Source organism: Mus musculus, chromosome 15 (genome assembly GCF_000001635.26).
Source record: "Mus musculus strain C57BL/6J chromosome 15, GRCm38.p6 C57BL/6J".
Taxonomy (NCBI): Eukaryota; Metazoa; Chordata; class Mammalia; order Rodentia; family Muridae; genus Mus; species Mus musculus.
The window spans coordinates 88,268,129-88,295,033 of NC_000081.6; the positions used below are offsets into that span (position 1 = coordinate 88,268,129).

Below are 26,905 nucleotides of genomic sequence, written 5' to 3' on the forward strand. Positions count from 1 at the left end.
ATTTGATCCATCTTTCCAGGTCCCTACAGTCTTTTAACAGTCTCAACATTGTTAAGAAATTCAGTGTCTCTTCTCAGACTCAGAACAATCTCCGAACTGTGACCCCTATGAAATAAAACAATTGGTTATATACTTCCAGTATATAATGGCACAGAATAAGAATTCCTGTTCCTAAGGTCACCTGCATTGACTCCTGGGAGACTCCTCCATCCCAAATCTCTGGGACTTCCTAGAGATTCACCCCACCCTACCTCCCACCCCCAGCAGCTGCAGATTTCCATTCATTCTCTTGGCCCTCTGGCCTTCTCTTCTGTCTCTCCCCATATCAGATCCTGGTCTCCCATGTCCCTCCCCATCCCCTCTCCTACCGAGTTCCCTCCCTCCCTCTGCCTCTTATGAGAATTTTATTCCTCCTTCTAAGTGAGATTCAAGCATTCTCACTTGGGTCTTCCTTCTTCTTTAGCCTCTTTAGGGCTGTGGGGTTTATCATGGGTATCCTTTACTTTATGGCTAATATGCAGTTATCAGTGAGTACAAACTCTGCATGTCTGAGTTACCTCACTCAGAATGGTATTTTCTAGTTCCATCCATTTGCTTGCAAAATTCATGATGTCCTTCTTTTTAGTAGCTGAATAGTATTCCATTGTGTAAATGAACCACATTTTCTCTATCCATTACCTTAGCCAAGACACTTAATAGTGGGGATATGGAACCTGAAGAGGCCACCTCCTGTAGCCAGGCAGGATCCCCAGAGGAGGGATAAGAACACTAACCCACCCATAAAACTTTCAGCCCAATATTTTTCCTCTGGAGCAAAGACTGGGGGAATGACCAAACAGTAACTGGACCAACTTGACACCTACTCCATGGGCAAGCACCAATCCCTGACACTATTAATGATACTCTGCTATGCTTGCAGACAGGAGCCTCTGAGAGGCTCTACCCAGCAGCTGACTTGAAACAGATGCAGATACCCACAGACAAACATTGGACAAAGATTTGGGACTGTTGCAGAAGGGTGGGGGGAAGGATTGAGGGCCTTGAAGAGGATAGGAACTCCACAGGAAGAACAACAGAGTCAACTAGCCTGGACCCTTAGGAGCTCTCAGAGACTGAGCTATCAACCAAAGGTAATGCACGGGCTTGGTCAAGGCCCCCAGCACATGTGTAGCAGATGTGCAGCTCAGTCTCCATGTGGGTTCCCCAACAACTGGAGCAGGGGTGACCCCTAAAGCTATTTCTGTCTGTGGAATCCTTTCCCCAACAGGACTGCCTTGTCTGACCTCAGTGGGATAAGATGCACCTAACCCTGCAGAGACTTGATGTACCAGGGTGGGGGGTACCAAGGGGGATGCCACACCCACTCATAGGAGAAGAAGAGGGAAAGAGAAGGGACTCAGTGAGGGGTAATAGGGGAGGTAACAATTGGGGTGTATAAAAACTTTTTTAGTTAATTGAGCTTTAAAAAAAAAAAGGGAGTTCCTGCCCCTAAAGATTATGCTGAGGTTATACTGAGAAGAGATTAAATTAAAGCAAGACCCACACCAGCCAGACACCACCAAACCCTACAACTTCACATTCAGCCTCTAGGGCTTGTGATGGGATAATCTTAGTCTGCCTTTCTTCAGACCAGGTCTGTGCTTTCTTTGGCAAACATCCATGCCCCCGGTATCTTCACCACCTTGGGTTTCACCACTACGTCTTTGTGCAATGCCCACTGCCCCCCAGTTTCCTTGCAGAGAGTCTGGCCCTGTCACACGATCTTTGAGGAAGCTTGGTGCAAGCTCAATTGTTCATTTCTCAGTCTTTTAAAGCCAGTGCACAGGGATGACGCTGTCTGCTGAGATGAAGCCTGGCCCCTTTGGACCACAGTTGCAGTGGCCTCTGTGTGCTGACTCTGAGGAAATACTTCCCTAGGCTTTTGATCAGGGGCCTCTGCAGAGATGGTGTTCTAAGCTCAGACTATCATGTGAATTTTTTATTTTCACGAGTTGCAGCCTTCTAGGGGAAGTCTTGTCCTCCAGACAACATTCCCATTGCCCCAGTGCAGACAGGAGTTCTCGCTTCAATGACACTAATCCCGTGTAAATCTACAGCTGCTTTCTCTGCACATCTTTGGTCCACTACTTTCACCTTACTTATGCTCCTTGCCTGGGCAAACTTCACCTTTGCTGGATCTTTTTGCTCCCTCTCACTGTGGATCCAGATAAGAGCAGTGGTCAGGAGCCTCAGGCTGAATGCTAACCTCAATTAAAGTTTCTTTCCCCAAACAGATTAGTCCACTCAGCATCAGTCAAGTTCTCGGGACCAGAGGAAAATCAAGCTGCGTTCTTCCCCAAAATATACAGAAATAGACTTCACCCCTGTCCTAATAGAGACTCAGTCCTCTTTGTTTCATTTCTAATTTTAAAAATTCTATTCTCTGTGTGTGTGTGTGTTTTTACTATGGCACATGTGTGTTGATCAGATGACAACTTTTGGGCATCTTTTCTAAGCGTTTGTGCCATGGGTTCCCCAGATCAAACTCAGGGCACCAGGCTAGGCTGCAAGAACTTTTACCTACCAAGCCATTTCACTTGCTTCTTGCTCCTCTTTGTGGCCTCATGAACTAGGCCTCTGCTGTCCCCATTTCTTTCAACATTCTAGTCCTCCAAGATCCCACCAGAATGGTCCGTTAAGCTCTGCTTGAAGCTGGCTAGGAGCTATGTAGTCCACATCTCCCACAAACCAGTTCCAGTGACCTAGCAACCACATGGTTCCATCAGATGAGCTATCGTGTTTATTCCAAAAGCAGTTCTATTTCTCAATACCAGTGTTCTGCATGTGGTGCTGAGGGGGTTAGCTCTGTCAACTTGACAACCTAGAATCACCTGGAAGAGAGTCTCAAGGAGAGAGATTGTCTAGATCAGATTGGCCAGTGGGTTTGTCTTAGAAGGTATTGCCTCAATTAAGTTAATTGCTATGGGAAAATTCAGCCCACTGTGGGCGGCACCATTCCCTGAACATGGGGTTCTGAACTATGTAAGAGTGAAGAAGTTTAGCTGGGCACAATCATGCAATAAGCTGAATGTATATGTATTCATTTCTCTGCTCTTGCTGTTGGATGTGACTTGTTTCTTCATGCTCCTGCCTTTACTTACCCACAATGAAGGACTGTAGCCTGGTCTTGCCAGCTAAAAACAAAACCAAAACCAAAACAGGAAAAAAAAAATCTTTCTCCCCCCACAATGCTTTTTATCAGCACACTTTATCATGTGACCTTGAACATAAGGAGGGGAATGAATGATGGTGGCTTTCAGTGTAGCCAGAGCCTGAGGCAACTGGTCAAATGGCTCTCACAGTCTAAAAACAAAGAGCCGTGAATACTGGAGTTCAGTTCACTTTTTCTTTTAGATTGAATCCATGACTCCATCCCATGAGACCGTGCTCCCTACATCAAGGTGAGTCTTCCCACTTAAACCCTCTCAAGACACACATGGAGGTATGTTTCCATGCTGATTCTAAAACCAGTCAAACTGATAATGAAAATTAACCATGGCAGCTATTAAAGCATCCACTGGTTACTGGTCAATTATCCTCCCATTCAACTTTGTCTGGCTCTACTCCACATGTTTTAGGAATTCATTACAAGTTATTTGCATGTCTCTAATTGTTTCTTCCTAATGGGTTGGCTGTTTGTCATTGCAATACATCTCTTTCTCTGCTGACTGTTTTGGTCGGAAGTCTCTCCCGCCTGGCAGGACTGCACCCCATTCCTCTTCCCAGGTCATTCCCAGTGACACATTTCTTCAACTCTCTAAACACACCCTCTGAATACAGAAAAGACACCACACAGTTAGGATAAATTTTTTCTAGTTCCATCCATTTGCCTGCAAATTTCGTGATGTCATTTTTTTTTAACAAGTAATAGATATTCCATTGTACAGAAGTACCACATTTTCTTTATCTGTTCTTCGGTTAACAGACATCTAGGTTGTTTTCAGTTTCTGGCTATTATGAGTAAAGCTACTAAGAACATAGGTGAATAAGTGTCCTTGTGGTATGATGGAGTGTCCCTTGGGTATATGCACCAGAGTGGTATATCTAGGTTCTGAAGTAGATCAATTCCCAATTTTCTGTGAAACCTCCATATTAATTTTCAAAGTGGCTGTACAAGTTTGCACTCACACCAGTAATGGGGGGAGGGGTCCCCTTGCTCCACATCCTTGCCAGCGTGAGCTGCCACTTGAGTTTTTGATCTTAGCCATTCTGACAGGTGAAAGATGGATTTTCAGTCGTTTAGATTTGCATTTCCCTGATAGCTAAGGATGTTGAACATTCCTTTAAGTGCTTCCTGGCTATTTGAGATTCCTTTGTTAAGAATTCTCTGATTAGATCTGTACACCATTTTTAGTGGAATTATTTGGTTTGTCGATGTCTAGTTTCTTGAGTTCTTTATACATTTTGGAAATCAGCCCTCTGTCAGATGTAGGGCTGATAAAGACCTTTTCCCATTCTGTAGGCTGCTATTCTGTCCTATTAACAGTGTCCTTTGCCTTACAGAGGCTTTTCAGTTTCATAAGGTCCTATTTAAAAACTGTTGTTCTCAGCATCTGTGCTATTGGTGTTCTATTCAGGAAATTGTATCTTGTGCCAATATATTCAAGGATATTCCCCACTTTCTCTTCTATCAGGTTCTGTGTATGTGGTTTTATGTTGAGGTCTTTGATCTGCTTGGAACTGAGTTGCCCACAGGGTGATAAGTACGGACCTATTTGCATTCTTCTATATGCTGACATTCCAGTTAGACCAGAACCATTGGTTAAAGATGCTTTCTCTTCTTTTTCATTGTATAATTTTGATTTCTCTGCCAAAAATTGAGTGTCCACAGGTGTGTGGATTTACTTCTGAGTCTGTGAGTTGATTCCATTGACCCACCTGTCTGTTTTTATGCCAATACCATGTGTTTTTTATTACTATAGCTCTGTAGTAGAACTTGAAATCCAAGGTGATGATACCTCCAAAAGTTCCTTTATTGTACAAGATTGTTCTAGGCATCCTGGAGAGTTTTTTCCCCATAAGAAGTTGAGCCTTGATCTCTCAAAGACTATAAATTGTTGTGTTTGAATTTTAATGAGGATTGCATTGAATCTATAGATTGCTTTTGATAAGATGGTCATTTTCACTATGTTAATTCTACCAGTCCATGAGCATGGGAGATCTTTCTATCTCCTGATTTCTTCTCCAATGTCTTTCTTCAAAGACTTAAAGTTATTGTCATTCCGGTCTTTCGCTTGCTTGGTTGCAGTTTTACCAAGATGTTTTATTTTATTTGTGGTTATTGCGAAGAATTTTATTTCCCTGACTTCTTTCTCGGTCATTTGTATATAGGAAGGCTACTGGGGTCTTTTGTTTGTTTGTTTGTTTTCTTGCTTGCTTTTGTTTTTTGAGTTCATCTTGTATCCAGTCACTTTGCTAAAGGTGTTTATCAGCTATATGAGTTCTAGGGTAGAATCATATCATTTGCAATTAGTGATACTTTGACTTCTTTCTTCCCACTTTCTATCCCCTTGATCTCTTTTAGTTGTCTTATTGCTTTAGCTAGAAATTCAAGTACTGTATTGATTAGATATGGAGACAGAGAGAGAGAGAGAGAGAGAGAGAGAGAGAGAGAGAGAGAGAGAGAGAGGGAGAGAGAGAGAGGGAGAGAGAGAGACTGCCTTGTCTTTTCTTGTCTTGTTTCTGGATTTAGTGGAATTGCTTAGAGTTTCTCTCCATTTAATTTGCTGGCTATCAGCTTTCTGTGTGTTGCCTTTTTTATTTTTAGGTATGTACCTAGTTTCCTGGATCTCCAAGACTTTTCATCATGAAGGGATGCTGCATTTTGTCAAAGGCTCTTCAACATCTAATGACATCATCATGTGGGGTTTTTTTTTTTAGTTCAGTTTGTTTATATCATGGGCTACATTGACAGATTTTTTTGTATGTTGAACCATCCCTGCATCATTGAAATGAAGCCTACTTGATCATGGTGAATGATCTTTTTTATGTTTTCTTGGATTCTGTCTTTGTGAGTATTTTTATTGAATATATTTTGCATCAATTATTCATGAGAGAACCTGGTCTGTAATTCTCTTTCTCCGTTGAGTCTTTGTGTGGTTGGGTATCAGAATGCATGTGGCCTCATAAAATGAATTTGGCAATGCTCCTTCTGTTTCTATACCGTGGAATAATTGTAGGACCATTGGCATCATCTCTTTGAAAGTCTGGTAGAATTCTGCATGAAAATAGTCTCATCCTGGGTATTTATGGGGGGCTCAGAGGGAGACTTTTAAAGACTGCTTCTATTTCCTTAGGGGATATGTCTTTTAAATTGTTTATCTGGCCTTGTTTTAGATATCACTTGATAAGTGACCACTTGTTTAGCTATCACTTGATAATCTATGAATACGGTTGTTGGTTTCTTTTAGTTTTTTTAATTTTGTGAAGTACAGGTTTTTGAAGTATGATTTAACGATTTTTTGGATTTCCTCAGTGTCTGTTGGTATCCCCTGTCTCTTTCATTCCTGATCTTGTTAATTTAGATATTCTTTCTCTGACTTTTAGTTAGTTTCCATATGAAATGTCTACCTGACATTTATGGATTTATAGCTCCCATTTTACTTTTCTTCTATATGCTTGTTTTTTTTTCCATTCTTCCTCTATTCACTCTCTTCTGTTTTCTTTTACACTAGGTGTAATATTGTACCTATTGTAATATGTAGTTCTTTGGATAAGGTGTTCAGGAAGAATGACTGTCTAGAACTGTGTAGTCTTGATCTTCTGGACATTATTTTTCTAATAGTTACTTTAGGCTTTTCATTAATCTCATTCAACTGAGTTTTTTCTAGATTTGTGTTAACTAAATTTCATTGACATAGATACCTTCCTTTCCCACAGCTCTGTTCTCCATTGTGATGTCTGTGCTCTTGGCATTATAGCTGTGTGTTACTTACCCAACAATGCAGTGTTTAATTATTTTGAATAAATGGCTTTATGTCTTTTTAAAGAAGATGAGAGGAGACAGTGCATGTATGTGTGTAGCTAGTTATAGCAACCTTCTGATTTAATATCTCATTTTCAGACCCGAGCTACCATCTGGCATCCCTCCACAGTCCAGCACAGCTTGGCTTCTGTGTTGTCATATCATATACACTTTGCTTCTATAAGCCACAGGCCCAACCATACAACTCACGATGCATGCTGCTTACCTGTCCATTGGTTTTAGACAGGTTTTTAAAAAAATGGATGGCCTGACGTTCCCAGTTTCCACTGGAGTTGTATGACTAGTGAGTCACCTGTTTTCTGTGTCAAGAGCTTCCTTTCCTGTTTCTTGTTTGGAGGGTTGGGTAAAAACACATTCTCTAAGCCCATGGTCACCTAGTGTGATGGTTTGTACAAGTTTGATAAACACAATGACAAAAGGCAATATGGAGAGGCAAGGGTCTATTTCAGCTTGTAGGTTATAGCCCATTGTTGAGAGAAGTTAAGGCAGGAACCTAGAAGCAGGGGCTGTAAAGTAATGTTTCTTATTGTCTTAATTTCTATGGTTTTTATACAACTCCAGACAACATGCTCAAGGGTGGCTCTATGCACATTGAGTTGGGCCCATCCACAGCAATCAGCAATCAATAAAATGTCCCTATGGACTTACCTGGAGGCCAGTCTGAAGGGGGCATTGGCATTTCTCATTTGAGGTTCTCTCTTCCCAGGGGACTCATCTAAAAAAAATTAAAAACTTACAATATAAAACAGTGCATGGGACTTCATACAATCTAAAATTACATGGGAAACGAACTTCTGGGCAAGATGATGAGTAATTATCTAGATTGAGTTAAGTGGGATGGGAAGATCCACTTTATCTATGGACAGTCCTTGGGTGGGGATCCTGGAAGTAGCCAGAAATGAGAAACTGAGCTGAGCATCAGGGTTGATCTCTCTCTGCTCCTTAACTGGGGCCATCACGTGACCTCAAGCTCCGCTGCCATGCTTTTCCCGCCATGATGGACTGGACTGCATCCCTCCAACTCTAAAATAAAATAAATTCTTTCTTTCTTAAGTCACTTTTGGCCTATCATTTTTGTCACAGAGATGAGAAGAGTAGTAACAAGTGGACCCAGGAATGTCTTTGTTTCACCTTCATCCTGAAAAGTCATTTTTGTAGCCACCAGGTAATTGAATGAAATTTTATTTTCTTCCCAAAATGCCGAATATTGCCACCCCACCTTCCTATGCCTTCCCTCACAAGGATCTGAGTTCAATCCCCAGAGCCCATACCAAAAAAAAGCAAGGTGTGGTGGTGCTTGCAATCCCAGAGTTGAGAGTTTGAGACGGGCAGATCTCTCAGGCATGCTGGTCAATCAGCCTAGCCCAATTGATGGCTTCTAGGTCAGTGAGAGCCTCTGTCTCAAAAACACTGAGATGTACAACCAAGATTGACCTTTGGTTTCCACATGCACTCACTCACACATCCATGTACAACTGCACATATAGAAACACATTTTGGCAAGAAGAGTGAGCTGGAACTGGAGAAGACAGCTCGGTTTACTTGCCGCTCTTGTAAAAGACCAGTAGTCTACTCCCAGTACCCACACGGTAGCTCACAACCACCTATAACTCCAATTCTAGAGAAATGACTCCCTCTTCTGGCCTCTGTGAGTACAGTATTTGTGTGGTGTGCAGCTATATATGTAGACAAGAATTCACACACACAAAATAAAAATGAAAGAACAATGACCTTAATGAGGTCTCAACTTGCCCCCACTCTCCTCCTGATCTTCATCTGCCTCTGTATCATATTCTGAAAAGCAAAATCCTTGAAACCATGGGATTTGTGCAAACCAAAAAGTATTAGGAGCAAATAAAGCAGAAGTTCTACCAGCCATGGTCCTAGAGAATTTCTGCTGTTTCTCTAGATGTTCACTGAAAAGCTCCATTCTGAGGCTGCTTCTCATGTGACCTAACTCGGGGCTCTCTCCACAAACAATATAGCACCCAGTGTATTTATGAAACCCACCAGCAGCAATGATTAAATGGTGAAGCTGCTGGAAGCATGTTCTCCAGCTGGGGCTACAAAAGAGACTTCCAAGCCTTTTACAATGAGCTGGGGAAGGAGACATTTACAGAGAGACAGAGAAAGCTCAAGCATGTTCCTGGGAATCTGCAAAATCCTGTACGTGTGCAGGGCAATGAAAATCCCCAGGACACTCTGAAAAGGCCCTAATTGCTCACCTCTGGCTGACCTTGAGGTACGTTGCAAAAGAAAAATGAAGGCTAAGGCAGTTATAAAGCACCTGCTGGTGTATTAAGAGAGAGCCCAGCAGGCTGAGCAGAGACAGGAGACTCATTGGTTCAAGGCTATGTAGGACTCTCAGACCAACCATTAGCTGACCGCTAAGCTCACATGGGGAAGCAAAAGACTGTTGATCACAAAGAGAGACAGAGAATAGGCAGCTGTAGCCCAGGAAAGCCCTCGGCAAACAGCAGCGATCACTGCGGCAGTTCATCTTAATTATCAACTCAATTACACTGAGGAGCATGTAGGGGTTTGCTGAGACACTTCAGGGTACCTGTGAGCTCTTCTTCAGAAAAGACCAGATAAAAGGGGCTCTACCCAGGTCAATGCTCTGAAGCCCTATGGAAGAGAATAGTGTTGGGGGATGGGTATTATAAAATAGGAAAATTCTATGGAAAGGAATGGCATTGGGGGGTACTATACAATAGGAAAAGTCTAGTAGAAGAAACTAGGTCACTGTAGTGAGGAGAGTGAAGGCTATACCTTATCCTGGCCTGTCTTGTGTTCCTTTTCTGTTTCTTGGCAGCCAGGAGAGGAACTGACCAGCGGTGTTCTGCCTTTCCTGCCTTTATGAACATAATCCTTTGAAAATAGAAGCAAAATAAATTCATCTCTGTCTGAGTTTTGATGGGAGAGAAAGTAAGAATGAGAATGAGAGGGACAGAGAGAGACAGAGATGGAGAGACAGAGACTTTATTAGAACGGATTACATAGTGGGAGGGAAAGACCATTCAACACTAGGAGTCAGTATGCTGGAGAGTCAGAGAAACTGGTAGCTACTCAGTCCAAGACACTGAGGCCCTCAGACCATGGAGAACTAAGGGCAAACCACTAATCCTAGATTGGAGGACTAGAAGCTCCGTGGAGAGTGCTGATGTGGGCACATGTTAAAAACTGAAGAAGCTGATATCTGATGCTGGTGTGTTATGAAGCAGCTACAAATGTGCCAGCTCGGGAATATGGAACTTGAAGGATATTAGCTAGTGCTGCCAGGTATGGGATGGGCCTGCCCTGCTCAGTTCTTCCTCCACATGTCTAACCTCCTTAGAAATACCCTCACAGATACTCTAAGGGATTCACTAACCTCCCTGGCACCTTTCAGTCCAGATGAGAGAATTCATCGCTGTGTTCATGTAAGCTGTTTTCAGCTGCTGATTAAACACAGTAATGGCAAAAACAAATTCAGATGATGGCATTGGTCTATTACCAACCAATGAGGAGAGAGAGGAAAGAATAGCATGAGTTCAAATCCTGTGTAGGCTGCGAAGTGAGTTCAAGACCAGCCTAGGCAATGTAGAGAATACAAGGCTGGGAGCGCAACACTAGTAGCTTGCCTTGCCTGTGCAACACCCTAAGCTCCATCTCCAAGATAGAAAAACAAAGAGGTATAGAAAGCTGTTGCCTGATAAGCGAGTCTTCACTGTGAATGCTTGACAATGCGGTTTTTAAGAATTTGGAAGAGTTTTAAGAAATGAGTTTGAGAATCCCTAAGATGCTATAATAATTGCTATAGTTGGTGATTCTGGTTGTAGCTAATGAGACCAGAAGGCAGACCAGGTTGTTACTGCCCTCCACTCCTGTGCAAATGAGGACTGTGTTGGGAATTGGGATACAAGCTCACTGCTGTTATAAAATACCTTCAAGGAGGGAAAGATTTGTTTAGAGTCACAAATGAAAGATACAGTCCATCCTGCTGGGGAAGACATGGTCTTGGGAGCAGCTTGGTACCAGGCTCATCAGTTGACAGATCCTATCCCAGGGGATGAAGAAGCAGAGAAAAGAATGTGAGTATTCAACTCACTCTTTCCTCTTCAATCATTCTCTCTCTCTCTCTCTCTCTCTCTCCCTCCCTCCCTCCCTCCCTCCCTCCCTCCCCCCCCCCCTCTCTCTCTCTCTCTCTCTCTCTCCTCATTGGATGATGCTTCTAATATTCAAAGTATTTCATCTTCCCAGTTAATTCTCTCTGAACATACCCTCGGAGACACATCCAAAAGAGTAACCTACAAAGGCCCTAAGCATCTAGTAATACAATCATGTTGACGATCAAGATTAATCATTACAAGGCCATTCATTCATGGTACATCCTGGCAAATAATTTATATATGTTCTGTCCATACCCTAAGACTTTAAGTGATACTGAATTTGAATGTAATGGACTAATTAATTTGATGGGGGAATTTCAAGATGGCACAGCATTTAGTCTGTAGCAGAAAGCTCTTCTTGGCTGCCTTTAGCTACGTTTTTGACGAGAATTGAGAGCATTACAAGAAAAACAGAAAGATTTGAAAACTGTGCTGTTTGACTACAAATGTGATACATTTAAAGTTGCAGGCAAATGGGACATGGGTGCTATGTAGCAGAAAAGAAGTGAAGTAGCCATGAGAAAGATGGTTTCAGGACATCTGAGGAATTAGCAGAACCTTTCCCATTGCAGGATCGAGGGTACTAAGGTTTGAATTCATCTGAAAGACATCTCTGAGAAGCCTTCAGAGTACTCTGCACACATGGGACCATCTAGATAAGGATTTTCATGAGTTCGACCTTTCAGAGCCTAGGCTGAGATCCCAGCCAGCAGCAGATCTTGGTATGATACTGGTTTTGTAGACAAGCAGAATACAAAAGATGTAGGATCACTGGAAACTTCCACTCAGATCTCAGAGAAAGGCCTGGGAGTTCTAGCCATGTATAGTATGGTTGGGACCCTAATAGTCTGACCCAGAGGTGGTATGTGTAGTTCTGGAAGCAAAGCTGATACTTCAATGGAGACTCTAGGTTGTGCAACATCAGCTGTGAAGAGCTGCCGGCAATCAGTAGAGTCAACATAAAGCAGAAACCATGTGGGCTGCAAAAGGCAAAGATATGGGGCCAGGATGTTCCCGATCTGTTAAAGATGATGCTGACATCAGGTGCCTGAGAGACCACATATGGACTAATTGATTTAATGTGTCCTTTGCTTGGTTCTGTTTTTGTTTTGATTACATCTTTTCTTGGTATGCCCCTATTCCTCCCTTGGAATTAGAAAGTTTACCTTGTCCATTCCATCTTGGGAGCATGTAGCTTGCTCACTTGCTTAGTTACTTGCTCACTCTTTCTAGTTCCTTTCTTCCTTCCTCTCTTTCCTTTCTTTCTTTCTTTCTTTCTTTCTTTCTTTCTTTCTTTCTTTCTTTCTTCCTTTCCTACAGGTGTTCACAACAAACACCTTGAGTCTCAGAAAATACTCCCAAACTTAGGCTTTTGAATAATCTTGGATGCTTAAAGCTTTGGAGACTCTTGGAAATGAAGTAATAGGATATACATGGGCCTTGGGGAGCCTGAAATGCAGTGCTTTAGCTTAAATATTCAAATGTGTGTGTTAAACATTTAATCACCAGCTGAGGATGCTGTTTTGATTGGTCCTGAAAGCTTTAGGAGATGGGGGATGGCTAGAGGAGAAAGTCTGCTGATGCTGTGCTCTTGAAGGATGATCTGGGTCTGCTGCTTTTCTACCACGAGGCAAGTAAGCTGTGTCACATACTCCTACACCATGATGCTCTATCTAACATTATCCCAGAAACAGTGGAGTCTTCCACAATGTGCTGAAAGCTTTGAAGCTGTGAACTAAGATAAATCCTTAGTTTAGCTGTTCCTTTAAGTGGTTTACATCAAATGTTTTGGTTACAGTGACAAGAAACTTAACTATAATAACACACTGTTGTGGGGGTAGGGTCTTGCTGACAGATTTGTCTACTGCATTATTTTAAATGTTCCAGCTGTCAACAAAAATAAAATCATAAGATGCAAATAAATGAATATCCTAGCTTGTTTTCTGTTGCTGTGATTAAAACACTTTGAATCAAAAGCAACTTGGTGAAGGAATGGTTTGCTTCATCTTACACTTCAGGTCACTGCCCATCCTTGAGGGAAATCAGGAAAAGAACTTTAGGCAGTAACCTAAAGTAGAAACCATGGAAGAATGCTGTTTGCTATTCTGCTCTTTGGCTCACTTTCTGGCTCATGCTTAGCTAGATTTTTGCCAACAGCCCTGAGCCAACTTTCAAGGAAACGGTGCTGCCCACAATAGTCTGGATCTTCCTATATCAGTAAATAATCAAGCTAGTCCTTCAGAGACATGCCTATAGACCAGCTTTGGCTTGCTTAGAAATTTGTCAGTTGGGGCTTCTCTTCTCAGAAGACTCTGGGATGTGTCAGGCTAATCAGGACAATAAATATATTGGAAACTGCTATCATGTGGTGCCATTCATGTGGTGGAAATTAGTCAAAAGAATGAATCTGTTCCTGGGGAATGTCAGTCACTGACTTGGTAGACAAAGACTTTAAATCAGTTATTGCTAAGAATTTCAAAACTCCAAAGGGAATCATGTCTTTAAAACATTAAGAAAAAAAAAACATGTCTTCCCAAACATAGTCATATGTAAAGAGAGATTGACTAACATTTACAAAGAAACCAAATAGAAATTCTGAAATTGGAAACACAGTGGCTATAGTGAAATCATTATATCTGTAAAGCTGACAGAGAAAATGGTAATGCACTGTTCACAGATTCTCCAAAGTTTGTGCCTACTCAGTGGCTGACCAATCACACAGCAGTGTAGCCATAAGTAACTTTTTTTGTTTGTTTGTTTGTTTTGCGACAGGATTTCTATGTGTAGCCCTGGCTGTCCTGGAACTCACTCTGTAGACCAGGCTGGCCTCAAACTCAGAAATCTGCCTGTCTCTGCCTCCAAGTGCTGGGATTAAAGGCGTGCACCACCACTGCCCAGCTTTAAAAAAAACAAAAAGTACATAATTATTATAGTCATACACAAGTCTTACAGAAACAGGTCACTTCTGGTATTTGGTGTGCTTACCACAGCACGAACATTGATCACAGTATATCTTGTGGAGAAAAGGCACAGCCAAAATGCTCTCTATGCAGGGAGAGAAGGCATGGCCACAGATGCAGGAATCTGAGGACTCTATTTTAACTGACAAGTACCAAGCAGAGAGTAATATGGGAATGTGTGAGGTTTTGAAACCTCAGAGCCCTCCCCAAGTGAAGCACTTCCTCCAACAAAGCCACACCTCCTAAGCCTTCCCAAACAGAGCCAGGAACTGGGAACCAAGTATTTAAATGCCCAAGACAAGGAAGGGGACTGTCATTCCTGCCACAACTGGGGAGGGCCAATATCTTTAGAGCCTCAAGCAGATCCCAGGCCCTGAGAGACAAGCCAGCCCCCATTCTTGGTTGAAGTGGGGATGTTAGTGGAGGACAATTACCCTTCTCACCTCAGTCAAAGTGTGAGGCCATGGATTAGATACTGTCTTTTTCCTCCTAGCTGGCCTATAGTTAGAGTATACAGCTGCTTGTGAAGGGTAAGGCACAGCACCTCACTTCTCAGAATCCTGAGTGGCTGTAGCATTGGTCTGAATGACAGCTATAGAGTGCTGTCAGTATATAGGCCAGTGTGCAGAACTACATGGTGTCATTGCCCCCAACCATATGCCTCACTGAGGGCACCGGGACCACAACACTCCATACTTCCATCCCTGTTAGGAAGAAACCAGTAGATTCAGGGTACCACTAGGACTGCAGGTGGCTAGAATCCTGATGAGACCCTACATCTCCTCTGTGTCTGCCTTTTGTGGGGATGTCCTTTCTAAACTTTGCCTTTCAAAACTCATTCCACAAAGTGGATTCAAGGTGGGGCTAATCGGAGAGCACCCAGCCTGGCATCCACAGGGTGTGCAGTCTGCCTATGCCACAGCAGCAGACACACACACACACACACACAAACCATGTACTTCTGCTCTGCGTCTGGTTGACAATAGCCCCATGTCTCTAGAAGCCATACTGTGGAAGAGGCCAGCTTGGTGCTGTTTACTGCCAGTGGGGACAATATATACTCTATTTCTGCATTCCAGAGTGGTACTGGGGAGTCATAGGTGGGTGTTTTCCAATCCACTGGGGCTCCTCACAACAAACCTGAGCTTCTTTCAGCCCTCTGTGCTATGAGCTGCAGCTCCTCTAGAGTGGGACCAACTCCTGAGGCTGGTTGTACACATTCTAGATAGGTCGATTCAGAGGCAGCAGTTTAGGCTGCAGTGTGTAGACCTGGTGCTCACTGGGTAGAGAATAGAGATGGCAGCCATTGTTTGGGAGCCTGCAAGTTAGCACATCTGTAGGTATATGTATCCACAATCTACAGTGATGTACCTGCTCCAGCTTGTAGCTCGGGAACTATTCAATTCAAATCTGGGCAGTTCTCAGGAACTGCTTTGAAACAAGAACTCTATTTTCCTAAACTGGAGAGCTTTGTTCAGGCATCTGCAGAAGAGAATTGATCCACTCCTGGACCTTTTGTTTCTGGAAATACATAAAGACAAGGAGCAGTTAGTTGCCTGTTTGCCTGACTTGGGAACAGAGGACATAGCAGAATAGCTACAAGGGCCTTGTTGCTTCTCTCAGATATCAGTGAATGAGTGGATGGGAGCAAGGGTGAATGAGTGAATGAATTAGAGTTAGTGAGTTCATGAGTGGAGAGGGTGAATGAATGAGTGGATGCTTGAATGGAGAGGTAGGTGTTCACGAGAAAGACTGAGAGAATAAGTTAGTTAATGAGTGTTGGATGGATGGATGGATGGATGGATGGGTGAGCAGGTGGGTGAATGAGTGTTGAAAGAATGAGCACTGAGAGGGGCACTAATTGGAGCCCAATGGAGATGCAGAGGGGTCGATGGAGCAGCCTCTCCAGCTCCACCTGGAGGCAAGTCTTGGGAAGAAAAGTTGGAAAAAGATGGTAGCATTTGGCTCCACCCATCAACCAGAAGTGGCCAAGTTATCCAAAGGCTTCACTGAGCCTCAAGACAGGTAGTAGGGCTGAATTCTGAACCCCAGCACCCAGTGTAAAAAAAAAGGTGGTGGCATCTGTAACCCCAGACATGTAACCCCAAAACTGGAGAAAGGCAGAGAGTGATGTGTTCTGGGAGCTTGTTGGACATTCAATCTAGCCAAAATGGCAAGCTCCAAGTTCAGTGAGAGACTATCTCAAAAAATAAGATAACAATTAAGGAAGATATCTTGTGTTGATCTCTGGCCTCTACATGCATGTTCAAGGGTACATTCTCCCCCATACACATTTACAAGCATAATATACACATACACAAAATAGATGAGAGCCAACAGGACGCCAGTGGGAGATGGAAACTCCCAGGCATTGAGCCAGAGCCTGTAGACAGTGGCCTCTCTTTCTCCTATGCATAAAGTGATGTGAAGTAGACAGGGCAGTGTGGCCCACTAAGGCAGAAAGAGAATTTAAAGAAGGAAAATTGTGAAGTGACCCCTCCCCAAGGCATTGTGCACATAACCTTGTGTGGCAGGTAGTGTCCTCTGCAAAATAGGCTTAGAGAGCTCTAACAAGTGGACAGTGGGGTCTTCTTGGAGTTACTCATCTGGCTTTGGTAATATAGGCAGAGAGCATGAGATTGACCCAGGGTCACCTATAGGAACTCTTCGTGGATCTCATAATTTGAGGCCAGGACCTGCCTTCCCTCTTGGGACTACCATGTGACTGGAGACAGAATACCAGAGCTAAGTACACAGGCTGAGTCACAGGCCCTCAAGGCAGGACATGGTAAATTAGCCATTGATCTCAGTGCCTGAGAGACCCTCTGCTTGAACACACTGAGGTCAGGATTCTGAACTTTCTACCAAGACCACCTCTTCTCTCTCTCTCTCTCTCTCTCTCTCTCTCTCTCTCTCTCTCTGTTTCAACATAGAACTCTCTTCCTCTATCTGGTCCCTTTGGAATCTGAGCCAGTTCCCCATTCCCAGAGATGTCTTATGAACCTGGCCTATCTATCTTCATTGATACCTCTGATGTCATTTCGTTAGTCAGAAGCCAACCCTTCTGACGTCTCCTTTTGGTGCTTTCTCATCTCCTGACCCATTATGCTTCTTGGCTGGGATCTCTATTTTCTCATTATTTGGAGGTCACCTCATCTCTTTTCCCCTCTGAAAGTTTCATCTCGGTGGTCCACACACCTACTGGTGCTTTAACAGTTGTCACTGAATCGTTCTCCTTTAAATCTGTGGTCCCAGGATTCAACCCAGACATGACACAGTGGCCCTGTGCCCCGTGAGCCATTGACAGGGTAGAGCTGGCCTCTCTATTTGGCCATCCTGTGATAAAGGAAACATGTGAGTGGATAAGAAGATTGTTTTCAGGATAGAAAGGCATGCAGTTTAGAAATAAGCAATGTACTCTGGCAACCTCTAGAAGTCCTTCTGTGTTAAAGCAGCCCTGGTGCGAATGGCATGAGCCATGGAGGTGCTATCCAGCTGAACCCTGGTGACATCTGACATGGGACAGTATCTCCGATAATGGCACATGACCACCCCAGATGGAATGGGGGTATTTCCAACACTCCAAGACCCTGAATCCTATTGACCTGGAAGGAATTGTACAAACTGCCAAGCCCAGCAATGTCCTTTTGCAGGAGACCAGCCACCACCTGAGACAACTAATGCTGCCATAAATCCCAGCCAATCACATAATGAGATTTAATATTTGATGTCAGATCATTAGAATATAATGAATTTGCCACTTTAATATTGATGAATAATCAGTCCTATTAAGGCTATGGGAACAAGATTTAGGGCAAAGAGAAAATTAATTGCTGGGTGATGGCACCAGCCAAGGCTCCCTCCTGAGCCATACTTAACCTCCCTGGAGAGACTGACTCAGGAGTTCTATCTCTGTTGTCACAGGAGGACTTTCTCCTGCAGAAACTGGACCCAAGTTCAAGGACGGCATAGACCCTCATCACAGGCAGCCTCTGCCCTCTGCTCTATCAAACTCACATTGAAACTGTAAACCCAGTGGAATGATATAGTTACTGCACTGCTATGAAAAAATACCCAATTTCAGGATGAGTTGGATTCACATTTTAAGGGTACAGTCCATCAGGTCAGAGAAGTTGAGGCAAATGGTAATTTTCAGTCCATAGTAACAAAGCAGAGATAAATGCTGGTACTCAGATTACTTCTCCAAGACCTCAGCCCATGGCATGGTGGGCGTTGCCTACCTTAAGGATGGGTCTTCCCTTCTTAATAAAATCTAGAAACCCCCTTACAGACATGCTGTAATGTGGGGTGGTGGGCTGTGCACAGACAGCCTGGTCCCCGGTAGCAAAGGTCTGGCACACCTTCTGTCTCACGTAGGTGGAAATCACCACCCACTGGAGGCTCTGGGGTTCTAGACCTTTGCTTGACTGGGGACCAGGCTGTCTGTGCACAGTCCACCACCCCACACCATAAGTGATTCCAGATCCTGACAAGTTGAAAATCAAGATTAACCATCACAGTGTTTGGAGGTATAGAAGGGTGGCCTGTGTAACAGGACTGGTGTCCTGGTGAGATACCTGCTTCACTCGGTGCTCTGTTGCTGGGAAGAGACACCATAACCAAGGCCACTCTATAACGGAAAACATTTCACTGGAGTTCTCTTACAGTTCGGAGGTTCAGTTCATTATCATCATGGCAGCAAGCATGATGGCGCACAGATAGACACAGTGCTGGACAGGTAACTGAGGGTTCTACACTCATACCAACAACCAGCAGGAAGAGAGAGACACAGGTCTGCCTTGAGCATGTGAAACCCCAAAGGCCACCCTCAATGACACACTTCCTCTAACAAGGCCACACCTGCTCCAACAAGGCCACACTTCCTAATCCCTGTCAAATAGCTCCACCCCCTAATGACCAAGCATTCAAATATATGAGCCTGTAGCGACCATTCCCATTCAAACCACCGAGATACCAGCTACCTGAGGACACAGAAGGAGCTATCTGAAGCCATGAGAAACCTTGCCAGTAATCGCCCTACTGGCCTCCATCTTGGGCCTCCAGTATCTAGAACAGAGAGAACATCCATATCTGATGTTTAAGCAAGCAACCATTGGCCTGTGGTTTGTGCCACACTGATTAAAACAATCAAAAACCCCTGTGAAGCCTGTTAATTTGCATGCAGCCAGGGGGTAAGTCTGAAATGTGTGTTCTCTCCTAATACCAAATAAAAGCAAAGCATGGTAAATAGGGGAAGGGGTTGGGGGGCGGGGAAGGGAGCCTGCTGCTGTTTGCTCCAGCTAAAAAGAGAGCAAGATGCCAAGAAGTATGGGCACATGGTCACACAAGTCAATGTCACCATGCTCTGCAGCCAAATCTGTCACCAGCCTTCGGGCCCCTGAGCTGGGACTGCAAGTCAGGCTAAGGCCATCTCCAGTAATCTTGAAGAGGTCTGTGAGATGAAGGGGCATCTCACTGCTCCTGCTGAGAGTAGGGGACTCCTGGGGACAGGGACTAGAGCCTAGCCTGGTTGTGAGCTCTTCGGGGGAAGACTAAACTAATCAAAGCAAGGAGCACTAGGAATGTTGGCCTTGCTGTAAAAGCAAGTGGGCAGGAATGCACCAGTGTGTCTTTCTGCTGTGGGACATGCCCCGGCTGAGCCTTTGAACTTTACATAGCAGTAGCAAAAGCAGCCACCACTCTCAGCTTGGCCTCAGGACCATCTAGGGTCACCCTTGGACAGCTCAGACAGTGATCTATGAAGCCTGAGGAGTGAGCTCTGCCAAGTGGCCAGACAGAGAGCGAAGCCGTTTCCTCTCCTGGTGGGATGAAAGTTATCACTTCTAATCGCAGTTGCCAACTTTGAAACTACCCTTCACATCCCAGTGGTCACCTAACAGCCGTCAGCACCCGAGCCTCCCTGTGCTCCTGCTTCGGCCTAATTACCCAGCTCAGTTTCCAGTATAAACAGCCAGGGGCGTGCAGCAGGCCTCCGTGCCGGAGCCTGTGACTAATACGTCGAAACACCAGTCTAATCAGAGAGCCAATTAGTCAGCCCAAGCGAGTGCGGCAGCTAAAATAAACACATTTGCCCTGATTTACAGGCAGAATGCTCCAAACCCAGGCAGAGTTGCTGCTTCATGGCAGGCGGATGAAACTGGTAACTGCATGCGGTTGGGGAGCCTCGGTTGGTCCCAAAAGCCTAACCCCCACCTGCACCAGGGCCTTGCCCCTCGGAGTTAATCGCTGAGTTAGCTAGTCTCAGGCCCAGGTGCATAGATGCATTCTGGTTATACACTTTACAGTAATATTTCAGATATTACATACCTAACATGTTATCCTTATGGCTTCCATAAAGCCTGACCACACTGGGTTGCCAGCTTGTTCATTTGTCTTCTACTGCTGGGACAAGTCACTCTATTGATGGGTTCATATAGAACACAGTGGTAATCCCATGGTTCTTAAAGGCTAGAGTTCAAGGCAAAGTTCCTTGGGGTCCTGACTAAGGCCAGGTCAAGCTGCTAGCTGGGCTATGCATCTGGACACTCCTCTAAATGTGTACCAGCCTTCAGGTTCCTACAGGTTCAGGAACAATCGCCATTACAGTTCAGGACCTAGGACAGGGTCCTGGCCTGCTGGCTCCTGCCTTGTGCCCTCAGCTTCCAGTATCATGATTCTCAGGAAGGGCTCTGTATGTGGTGATTGCTCACAGCCAGCATGAGCAAGACCGAGTGGTGCCTTCTCTGACTGTTCGGGCTTGTACAATTCCCTTCCACAATCCACACTGCCCACCTTCTCCACACCCTCCTGTAGAGGTCTCAGGCTGAGCTACATTGGCAAGGTGATAAGGTGACATGAGCATAGATAAGGAAGTCCCAATAATGCCCCACATATCACAAAACACAGACAAAAACTCAGCTGTGTCCCAGTACAATGTTTATTTTGAGAACTGGGCTGCAGCTGGGGCTGGTCTGGAGCCATAAATTGGCAACCCCTTATTTGAATCTAGTCTTTAAGGGGCCGAAGAGGGGGATCAGTGCTTAAGAGCATTTGCTGTTCGAGTTTTGTTCCCAGCCCTACATCAGATGATTCACAGTTGGCTGTAACTCCTTTCCTGGCCTCTGAGGTCACCTGCATGCACGTTCACAGACACACATACGCATAAATAAATAGCAAAAATACATCTTTAAATCTGCACTTTGGGAATAAAGCTAAAGGTTATGAAAATTAACTAGCTTTGCTTTATATTTAATGAAATGTAGTTCAAAGGTAGCCCAAACGCTATGAGCTCACTAACACTAGACAAAACGAAGAAACAATTAAACATGCCTTTTGTTTTTAACAAACTGCATTTTAAAAAAGTCAGAAAACTCTCTCCTGGCTTGCGAATCCCCCTCCAAAATATCACACTTTCATGGTGAATCCGTTCATGATTCTAGAAAATGATCTACAAAGTGAGTTCCAGGACAGCCAGGGCTATACAGAGAAACCCTGTCTCGAAAAAAAAAAAAAATCACAAAATATTGGCAAAGAGAGATAGCAAACAGCAGAACCAATGTAGCTCAGCCCAGGAATGGCTGGTCTTAACGGATCCTCATTCCAGACACCATGGGCTCACCAGGCACAAATAGACCCTATGGGAAGCTTTTCCTGGGAGCAGTTCTGAAACCAGGAGTGATGGGGGAAAGGACGATTTAGCTGAGGAATATTTGGTGGCAATATCTGTTGGCTAGTGTCACAATTTGGCACAAACTTGGCTGCTATTGGGCAGCAGGGATCTGCTTCTAAGTTCCAGAATCAGGAGCCCTGTAGCCCCTGGACTGTGTACTGAGGTTTCTCGTCCTCACAGAGTCTTCACAAATTAGAAGGGGATGGGGTCTCTCTGGAGTGTTCTTTATAATGGCACAAATCCCACCAGTGTCTCTACCCTCATGATGTCACCTCTCTCGAGCCCCACTTCCTGACACCATGCTCTGGAGGGTGAGCACTGTGGTGTGTGGATTGGCTGGGACAGCCACCACATTTGAGTAACAAGGACCCACGGGACAAACAGGAAATGCTGCCAGAAAAACTAACGGAAGGAACGTGGGCCTGAAAGATAGCTTGGTCAGTCAAATACTCACTGGGCCAGTGCAAGGATGAGTTTGGCCCCTAACACCTATGAAAAACAAAAATCAAAACAACCACCAGGCATAGTATCATGTGCTTATAGACCCAGTGCTACGGAGGTACCCGGGTGGATCCTGATCAGCCAATCTAGTCTAGACCCTACCTCAAACAAACAAACAAATTAGGGCTCAAGGTGGGGAGAGGCACAGCACCTAGAGAACATCGCCTGGGGTTGTCCACAAGCACACTCGCATACACACTTGTGCACCCCTGGGTGAATAAACATATACACATACACACACACACACACTGAAACTGATAAAAAAAAAATTAAACCCTCAAGTGGGGTAAAAAAATAATAATAATAATTTCAAGTGTTTGAAATCTTGATTGATCAAGAGAGTTCGGCCAACAGCGTGAGTTACCAGTGTGCTGTCCTCATCCGTCCATTCGCTGCACTGGCTGTGCATGAAGGGGACTGACAGAGAGTCCGTAGAAGCGTTGCCGGGTTGACTCAGCCCCCACCCAAGCACCAGCCCACATCATCTGAGAATGCCACCACTAGTGCGGGTGCCTGTCATCTGTGCTCTGTGTACCCTCAGCATATGAATGTCAGTTAATTAGCAGATTTACACCACCCGGCAGGAGTTCCTGGCTCTTAGCAGGCGCGGGTTTCCTTGGGCTGGGGTGAAGAAGAAGAGAGGCTGCCACTTGGGTAAAAAAAGGAACCCTGGCCCCTCTCCCCATGGTGTGCGACATCCCCTCCCCCTCCCTCTGCGGGCAACCTGAAGAGGATCTTCAAGCGCCAGCCTCCCGGTGCTGCTTCCTATTCATCGCAGTCTTGTCAAAATGTTCTCGCAGCTTCCAAAGCCTTTTACCGCCTGTCAGATATGTGACTGGATTTGAGTCCCACTGTTCAGTTAATGGCTCCTCGCCCTCTTTCATTCCCTGGGGAAGTTTTTATTTAAGTCCCGAAATAATATGTTGAATTAGAATCTTTTCAAGTGACATGATTTATTTTTTACCTCTAATTATCAATGGGAGGGGGAAAAACCCACAGCAAAACCACAGGTGGGAACAAGGAGGGAGGATGGGCCGATGGGAGCTCAGGTGGGCACATGTCCCACCCTGGAGCCTCCATGTTGCTCACTAGGAAATGGGTGGGTTTCAGACGCTGCTGATTTGTGAAGGGTGTCTGTCCTCTTGTTCATGGTGACACAGCACTTCATGTTCTTGTTCATGATGAAAAAGTTAGCCAAAAAATTTAGACCTGACTCCAGACAAGGCTTTGTATAGGGCCAATACCTATTGAATCACCTATTTAAATGTCCTTGAAAGCCTGGTCAGGGGTCTATACAGGTGCTACATCCATGATGCTCAAGTCTGATATATACAAAAGTGTGTGTGTGTGTGTGTGTGTGTGTGTGTGTTTGTAGAACCCCCACACAAGCCCATCACGACATGAAACAGGGAACTTTGGGTCAATCGTATTGTTAAAAAAATGACAAGAAAAATGGCCTTGGTACATTTTTTTTTCTCTTAGTTCTTCTGTGTTTTCTGTCTTCATCTATACATTGTTTCCTTTTTAGAAATATTCTGTTACTATTATTTTAAGCTATGTGTAGAGTGTGTTGCCTTTGAACGGTTATGTGCATGAGTATAGTGTCCACGAAAGCCAAAAGAGTGTGCTAGAGTCTCTGGAGCTGGAGTTACAGGAGGCTGTGAGTGATGGGAATCGAACTTAGGTCCTCTGGGAGAGAGGTATACACTCTGAACTACTGAGCCATCTTCAGCCCCTCTATACCTTTAAAAAACATCTTTTTTTAATTAGAGGGCTGGAGAAATGGCTCCAAAGTTATAAGCACTCGCTGCTCTTCCAGAGGAACTAGGTTCTGTTCCCCATCCCCACAGGGTACAGGTCACAACCACCTATAATTCCAGAAGATACAATACCCTCTTTTGGACTATCTATGCCTTTGCCTTCCCATGGTACTCATACATACACTCAGGCACACTTGTATACACAGGAATTTTTTTTAAAAAACTGAAATTTTAAATTTTTTTCCATTAGCCTACAAAATGCCTTGTGGCATCGTCACACACAGTTCTGGTCATGTATGGTGCTTTTTCCCCAGCTTCCTGTCCTGCATCTCCAACCGTATTCTTGTTCCCAGCATTCCCTATTCCTCTTCGCATCCCATGTGTCCACTTCCTTCCCCTTCCCCCCTCTCACGGGACCCTTCCTAGTTTCCTGACCTCCATTTATACTCCCACACAAACACACATATACAAAACACACAAGTTAGGATCCTCCCTTGATAGAGGGTGTGCAGGATATGAGAATATGTCTTGCTGAGCCTGGATTACCTCATAGCATGATGCTCAGCTTTAAGACAGGATCTTGCTGCTCTATAACTCATGATTCCCCCTGCCCTAGGCTCTTGGATGCTAGGAGTACAGAAGTTCACCAGGAAGTATATTTGTGATCTGTGGTTGGTTGAATATAATGTGGAGGTGTGTGGAGGGGACTGTGCCTACTAAGGATTCATAATTCAGCCAAGCACTGGGAATCCTGGGGACCAGGCATCTGCTGAGAGGAAGGCAGGTGGCCAATCACTGACCAAGGGCACAGAAGTTATGGGAGGGTGGTAGAAGGAATCACATAAGGAAAGACTGTGGAGGGGCAGGTGCAACTGGTAAGGAATGGCTCATGTCACATCCAGTCCTCAGCGCCTCAGGAAGAAGGGTGGGAGCAGATATCTAGACAACCAGCATATTAGCCACATGCTATGGCAATACTGTGATACTTGCCTTCTTGCTCCTGGGTGGCCTAGGCGGGGTGAAGGTCTGATGGGAGTCCTGGAGACTAAGGGTCTACATGATTCAGTCCCCACAGAGGGAAGTCCCGGTACTGAACAACAGCTGTTTACTTCAGTGTAGTGTTGAGCTCTATACCAACACCACCCTGGATACCCACCACACATCACAGGACAAGCACCACCCAGGGTCATAGTACTCTTTGTGGCTTGTATGGATGACAGAGAACCACAGGTCGCTGTTCTGGCCCAGTGTTTACAAACAGAACCACGCCACATATTGTAACCAGCAAATATGCTGGCTGTCTAAATATAAAAATTCAGAACTCGAAGCGTTTGCTTTCAGACAATAAGCAAGTGTGTGTAGGTGCATGTGTAGGTGTGCAGGTGTGCGTGTGTGTGTGTGTGTGTGTGTGTGTGTGTGGTAGCTGAACAAACATTTTATTTATCTGCAATCCCACTTGTTCCCCATACTAGTGATTGAATCAAGGACTTCAGATAAGTAAGAAAGCTCCCTACAACTGAGCTACATAGCTCTGCCTGTCTGTCTGTTTGCATGAATGTAGATGGCTGTCTACATATGTATACAAATAAGTGTGGAGTTTAGCATCAGCAATCTTCTTCAACTGAACGTCACTATTTAAAAAAAAAAAAAAAAAAAAAAAAAAGGCCTCTCAATGGCTTGGGAATCTCTGACTCGCAGACCCCAGGAATTCTCCTGTCTCCACCTCCCAAGCATAGGCACACATAACACCCAATTCCTTCAACATATAAGCTTGGAGGGACAAAATCAGGTCGTTGTGTTTGCACAGCAAGCACTTTACCCACTGGGCCATCTCCCCAGCCATGAAGGCGGCTCTTTAGAGGCAATATTGACATTGACATTGACATTGACATCCAATAGCTTGCACACAGCAAAGGTATCACTTTGCTGAGCATTGACCTGAGTACCCAACTGCAACACCTCCTCTTCTCCTAGAGCACATCTCAGTGGCTTCCTGCTGCTCGTCTGTCCTTTCTCCTGGCACCATCAGCTCCTCTTGCCTCCTGCCCTGTCACTGAAGCGTGGCTGCAGTGAAAGCACACAGTGTGTACATCTCACATCTGGAACAGTGTATGAGCTCTCATCTGCCTGTGCTCTCTCTTCAGCGTTATCTGGACTCGATGCAGGAATCCTTCTGAACTCTGCTGACCCCTTGGATGTGGATGGACTCTTGGAATGCTTGCACCTTGAGCTATTACAAATAGAGCAATAGTGACTATTCACATCCAGTCTTCTTATGAACAGACGGTGTGATTGTTAAATACTGTTTTACTTCTGAGATCATAGAATAATTACATTTCCCCTTTCCTTCCACCCCTCTAAACTCTCCCATAGATCTCTTCCAGCTCTCCTTCAAATTCATAGCCTCTTTTTTTTTCATTGTTATTCCATGCATGTGTATTTACACATACATATATGCACACATATATATGTAGATAGACAGACAGACAGACAGACAGACAGATAGATAGATAGATGATACATACATACATACATACATACATACATACATACATACATACATGCAAGTATGTTCCTAAATAGAACCGGTTCAGTTCATATAATGTTACTTGTGTGTGTCCAGCACTTGACATTGGACAGCTAAGTGGTATGCTCTTCCCTGAGGAAGACCACCCCTCCTGCTCTCAGCTTTCCTCAGTTGCCTATAAATCTTCCCCTAGAGTTGAAGCCTCATGGTCTTTTCTGAGTCCAGTGTGGCACTTCCATTGGGCTTAAACTTGTTCAACTCACATTTGGGCAGTCATGCCGGTGAGACTTTATGGTTGTAGCTTCTGACATTA

At 44.5% G+C, this 26,905-nt stretch overlaps 1 long non-coding RNA gene across 5 annotated transcripts in view; it reads right to left on the minus strand.

Moving 5' to 3' along the window:
• 4930445N06Rik overlaps window positions 1-26,905 on the minus strand; it is a 94,502-nt gene that overhangs the window by 45,455 nt on the left and 22,142 nt on the right. For 3 of the 5 annotated variants that reach the window (XR_875554.1, XR_875552.1, XR_875553.1), the window contains exons 2-4: window positions 15,507-15,656; window positions 10,951-11,063; window positions 7,673-7,739 (exon numbers count right to left, since the gene is read on the minus strand). This is a non-coding gene — a long non-coding RNA (RIKEN cDNA 4930445N06 gene). The remainder of the gene's footprint in view (window positions 1-7,672; window positions 7,740-10,950; window positions 11,064-15,506; window positions 15,657-26,905) is intronic. The other 2 variants (XR_875556.1, XR_875555.1) reach the window with 2 other exon arrangements.